This window comes from Herpailurus yagouaroundi, unplaced genomic scaffold (genome assembly GCF_014898765.1).
Source record: "Herpailurus yagouaroundi ecotype Mexico unplaced genomic scaffold, PumYag 181, whole genome shotgun sequence".
Taxonomy (NCBI): domain Eukaryota; kingdom Metazoa; phylum Chordata; class Mammalia; order Carnivora; family Felidae; genus Herpailurus; species Herpailurus yagouaroundi.
The window spans coordinates 19,422,170-19,428,522 of NW_024412412.1; the positions used below are offsets into that span (position 1 = coordinate 19,422,170).

The 6,353-nt window shown below is 37.9% G+C and overlaps 1 pseudogene; it reads left to right on the top strand.

Moving 5' to 3' along the window:
- The first annotated feature begins 2,209 nt into the window (after positions 1 to 2,209).
- On the top strand, positions 2,210 to 2,967 carry LOC121039917 (40S ribosomal protein S6-like; annotated as a pseudogene).
- The last annotated feature ends 3,386 nt before the right edge of the window (positions 2,968 to 6,353 follow it).

The following is a 6,353-nucleotide window of genomic DNA, read 5'->3' on the forward strand; positions in this document are numbered from 1 at the left end:
TCTCAAAAATAAATTTAAAAAATAAAAAAATAAACATTCTATAACACTGTGCTAAAGTGTTTTTTTTTTTAAACGCAGAAAAATATGACATATTCAAGGCTGTCTGTGATATGGTTCTCTTTATAATCTTCTCTAAAATTTTCCTTACATGTGCCCATCAAATAACACACTAGACTTGAACATATTCTGTGCCACTGTCTGCACTACTTTTTCTATCTGGAAAATTTTACCTCTCCCTGTTTCTATTCCAAATATGTAATCCATCCTTAAAAACTCATTTTTAAAACAAATTCTTACTGCCTTTATTATTTGCTTCATAACATTTATAAACATACTTCTACATAGTTCAATATACAAATATATATACATATATATATACACATATATATGTGTGTATACACACACACACATACATACATACATACAGTAAAACCTTGGTTTGTGAGCATAATTCATTCTGGAGACATGCTTGTAACTCAAAGTACTTGTATATCAAAGCAAATTCCCCCATAAGAAATAATGGAAACTCAGATGACTCATTCCACAACCCAAAAGTATTCATACAAAAATTATTACAATACTGTAATATAATATAAAATAATAAATAAATAAAATACAAAATATAAAGAAAAATAAACAAATTAACCTGCAGTTCCTTTGAAAACCTCATGGCTGGTGTGAGGGAGACAAGAGAGAGGAGGGTTATTGTATAAAGGCTTTGATTATCATTAATGGAATCACTGCTATCAATAGGCTCAATGGAATCTTTTTCTATTCATGCAACTTTAACAAGAAACCTATCCAATGACACTTGTTTTTGCCACCTTTAGAGGATTTCACAGAACTGTGACATTGCATTGTCATTAAACAGATTCATCACTTTCACTGCTACAGCCTTATTCAGGTGGTGTTTTCTACAAAATTTTGCACTGTTTCCCACATTTTTTACACATCTCCCTTATCTCATTTGAAGTGAGGGATTCCTCTGCCTTTTTCTCCGCTTGTGCAGACAAGATGCAGACATAGACTTCTTATAAAATCTTGGAGTTTTGGCCTATTTGCATACCTTGTTCGTACTTCTCAATGATTTACTTCTTAACTTCCACCATAATCATCTCCTTGCTCCTACTACCATTCTTTTCAATCTTTTCCTGCACGGGGGCCATTGTATACACTCACACGGATGTTGACTACAGTACAATATTAAGAAGCTCTTGTCATATACTGTATTTAATGTAACTTGCAAAAAGGCAGCAGAGGAAAGGGTCCATATCTGCAGGCAGCCTGACCTAGAAGGAAGCAAAGCATTCCTAAGCTTCCTCTTGTATGGAAAAGCAAAGGACTGTCCATAGGTGCTTTGAAGCGGCAAAAAATACACTAGTGCCAGCTGTGGGCACCTACCAAAGTTCTGAAAAATCACTGATTTCTCCCAAACACTGCAGCCTGAAACCAAGCATCCGAACATGGGAGACGATCACCCACAATCCCACAGTGAGAGAGAGAAGAACCATTGGCTCAGTTTTGATCATGTGACATTTCCTGTATATTTATTGATTATAGACTATATTTTAAATAATGGACCAAATGATATATTTCGTCCGTGAACTCAGGTAGCTCACCAGCAAGCAACCCAGAGAAAAACAACGTGATGAGTGGTCTAGTGGAGAAATTTATGACAAATTTGCTGCTAATAGAGCCTAAGGGAAGCACCTTCTAAGTCAGCTTGGGAGAATCTTGAAGGTTTTTCCCAAAAAATACTGCTTGAGGTGAGATTGAAGATAAATAAAAACTGTTTTATTTTGAAAAGGAAAAGGTGGAGAAGTGTGAGAGAACAAAATCTGATTTTACAAGAACATTTTATGACTATTTTTGTACTGGTTGTTACTATGTATGTGTGCCATGGGGAGAAATTTGAATCACATTTTATAGACTGTGGCAACCAGTGAGATAGGAAGCATAGGGAATGATTTCAACTTACCATTTTAGAAAGATCACTCTTACTGCCTTATGCAAGATGGATTGGGGAGGGCAGGATGGAGTGAGATAATCAGAATTGGTAATGGTCAAAGGAGTAATGAAGAAGATCTGAAGTAAGCCAGTGACAATGGGAATAGAGAGGGTGAAAATGGGACTAAAATACAGTATTTCATTAAAAGGCATTAATATTGTTCTTTTTTGTGGGGCCTCAGAGGTGGCAGGCTGCTTCAGGATGAAGCTGGATGTCTCTTTCCCAGCTACTGGCTGTCAGAAAGTCACTGATGGACGAAGAGTGCAAACTTCATACCTTTTATGAGAAGTGTGCGGCCAACGAGGTTGTTGCTGTTGCTCTGGGTGAACAATGGAAGGGTTATGTGGTCTGAATCAGTGATGGCGATGACAAACCAAGCTTCCCCACAAAGTAGGGTGTCTTGACCTATGGCCATGTCTACCTGCTACTGAGTAAGGGGCCTTCCCGCTCCCAGCCAAGGAGGACTGGAGAAAGAAAGTGCAAATCCATTTGTGGTTGCACTGTGGATGCTAACAATGTGCTCAATGTGATCATTGTAATAAAAGTGGAGAAGGACATTCCTGGACTCACTGATACTACTGTGCCTCATTGCCTGGGGCCCAAAAGAGCTGGCAGAATGACAAACTTTAAATCTCTGTGAAGATGATTTCTACCAGTATGTTATGAGAAAGCCCCTAAACAAAGAAGGTAAGAAACCTAGAACCAAAGCATCTTCGGCATCTTGTTACTTCACCTGTCCTCCAACACAAATGTCAGCATATTGCTTTGAAGAAGCAACGTACTAAGAAAAATAAGGAAAAGGCTGCAGAATATGCTAAGCTTTTGGCCGAGAGAATGAAGGAGCCCAAAGAAAAACTCCTAGAACAGATGGCCAAGAGATAGAGGCTGTCCTAAGAGCTTCTACCTCTATGTAGGAGTCCTATCAAAAAGGAGATTTTCTAGGAGTCACAAATAAATAAGATCAGACTCAATAAATAATAAATGAAAGAATGAATGAATGTTGGGCCCACTGTATCAGTGTGTGTGCCATAAAATGAGAGCAGAAACACAGAAAGAGAAGCACTCAGCAGAGACATAGGAAGTCAGTAGTTTCATTTTAGAAATATTGACTCTGAGGAATAGAATGTCTGAAAGCTATTTTTATATTGACTCTAGAGCACATGAAAAAGTGGTTGAGGGAAACACAAATTTGGTTTCATTATAAACTACTAGATAAAAGAAACTGTACATGAACAAGACTGCCTGAATAGAGCAATAAAGAGAAGGAAAAGACGGTATAGGACTCAACCCTTGGACATAGGGTCATTTAAGATGTGGGTGGAGCTAAATAAATCTACTGAATAGACATAGGAGGGAGTGGTCAGAGAATAAGAATGGAACTCAGAGGAACTGAGGGAATGACAAGCAAGAGAGGAAGGAATTTCAAGATAAAGAGTGTCCACATTGTCAATTGCTTCAAGACATTAAGTAAAAGAAGACCAAAAAAAAAGCATCCATTAGATGATTCCTAGAAACTCAGCGGTGGCCATAGTGAAAACAGGTTCACTGAAGCAATGGGACAGAATATAGATGAAATAACTTATACAATGTTGCCTGTATTCTCTCTTTAAATAATAGTATTAAGTCATTTTGTTCTTTTCTAATCCCCACTACTATTATGCCATAATGATTTATCTTGGTTTCTACTTTACCAGGTTATATGGTTATATGTCACTAAAATATTTCTGAATTATTTGATCTTGTACATGATATCAAAAATAGTAAACTTGAACAAAAGCCCAAATAGAAAATTCATCTCTAAAAAGTATTCTCCTACATATAAAATCCATAAAGTTTATTTCCTAGGGAAAAAAAATTTAATAAAAGTCCCATATTTGGTACAGTGCTGCTCATGTATTTTGAATTACATAGGGAGAAGAGGAGCTTATCAAGGCTTGATGCTCTTCAAGCAAATATGAATCCCAAGTACTTCTTGTGGAAGAGAATCAAGTAATTTACATTCTTGTATTGCAGGATTAATAACCTCAGGGATATGCAGGAAGTTAAAGGAGTCAGAGGCTCAGTGGGCACAGAGAGAGATGGCTCCGGGAGCAGTTTGGGCACAGAAGAGGTAACATGGGAGTCCATCCAATCACAGCTGTTGTCTATTGTAGACAATCATTGTCTTTGGCTCACCAATGGACTTTGGCTTTTCAAAACAAACAAACCTACAAAAATGCTTCTTATGGTCAAAACTGCGAAGTTTGGCACCCAGAGAGCTTAAAATCCAAGACCAGACAATAATCGATTGTGTACAGTTTGCAGTGATTCTCCCAAAGGCCATCGTGAGCATTTCTACCACTTTCTACACTGTGCTTCCTGCTTTTGTGATTTTATTCATCTGGGCTATGAGAATACACCACAGGAGGTGATTCTGGACCTGGACTAGATAAACGATTAATTCTCAACTTAGCCAGAAGCCACTACTGCTGGCTTCAGCTGACAAGCAGCAACCCAGACTCCAATGCTGAGTACACAGACTTAGAAAAAGCCCTGAAGTGTCATGGCATTTGCAATATGTGTAAATGATGATCCTCTTTTAATAATTTCCTACCTTCAGAGCACCTGGGTAGCTCAGTCAGTCAAACATCCAACTCTTGATTTTGACTCAGTTCATGATCTCATGATTCCTGGGATAGAGCCCCATGACAGAATGGAGCCTGCTTGAGATTCTCTGTCTCTCCTTCTTTCTGCTTGTTCCTTGCTTGTTCATTCTCTCTCAAAATAAATAAAATAAACTTAAAAAAAATTAGTTTCCTACCTTGTTTTCCCCAGTGATATCCTAGTGACGAGGAGCAGCCTGAGGAAATCTACCATTCTCTTTCTTTCTTTTTTTTCAAATTGCCACACAATAGCATGATTTAGCCTGTTGATTTAATGTATTCTTTATGATTGTTAAAATCACTCTCCTTAAATAATATGCTTAAAACATATTAAATGTTCAAGATTGCCAAAAATTTAGATCTCCCTTCTTTTTTAAGTTAATTTATTTATTTTGAGAGAGAGAGAGTGAGAGAGAGAGAGAGAGAGAGAGAGAGAGAGAGAGAGAGAGAGAGAGAAAGCAAATGAGCAGGGGAAGGGCAGAGAGAGAGGAAGAGAGAGAATCCAAGCAGGCTCTGCACTGTCAGGACAGAGCCCAATGTGGGGCTCAATCTCACAAACCATAAGATCATGACCTGAGCCAAAGTCAAGAGTTGGGTGCTTAACCCACTGAGCCATCCAGGAACCCCAGAACTCCCTTATTTAAAACCAATTTAAATTGAGGATACCTGTACTTAGTCTCAGAAATGCTGCTGATGCATAAAACAACCAAGTCAATGCAAAAGGCCTATTCCAAGTATGCTAATGGCAATTTCTTTTTTTTTTTTATTTTTTATTTTTGAATACTTATTTTTGAGAGAGAGAGAGAGAGAGCGAGCATGCGAGCAGTGGAGGGGTAGAGAGAGGGAGACACAAAATCCAAAGTAGTCTCCAGGCTCCAAGCTGTCAGCATAGAGCCCAAAGTGGGGCTCAGACTCATGAACCATGAGATCATGACCTGAGCCCCATGAGATCATGACTTGAGTTGAAGTCTGATGCCCAACCGACTGAGCCACCTAGGTGCCCCAAATTGAATTTATTTTTTTTAAAATTTCAAACCAGATACCTTGGTTATCCATTTACTTTTTTAACTATTTCATGACAAACAGAGGAATATTTATTAGAAAAATAACTAACAACAATCTCGGTTAAGATGAACTTTCTCTCCCTACTAGATCCCTCTATGTCATATAATACTTTTCTTTTTTTATGCCTTAATTTTCCAGAGCAATGATTTTCTGTACACACACACACACACCACCCCCCCACACACACACAAATGATTAAAACTGATTCAAATAATCTAGAGGCGCAAATAATGTCTAGAGAGTAAAACAAAGGCATTTAACATCTACTCAATATGTCACTGGTGACATCTTCTTGACCAAGGCCATACTGGTCCATAAAAGTCCTTTGTTTCTCCTTCACTTGACCACAGAGATCTGTAGAAAGCTGTGAATATCATGGCCATGGGTTCAGTGTCCTTAGTTTTGCCAATACCCATTCCTAGTGAAGTCTTATTACCATCTCTGAATACTACTTTGATGGGGGAAGAGGTCCTTAGAAAGTATGGGATTATCCTACATTTCCTTACCAGTATTTGAGATTATCCTACTCTTTGAGAATACAGAAAGACAATCTCTTCTATTTCCCTTCTTGATAACTTACTTTTTCAATGTTTTTAAGCTTTTACAAACAAAAAACAAATTCACAAAGAGCTGTTGCC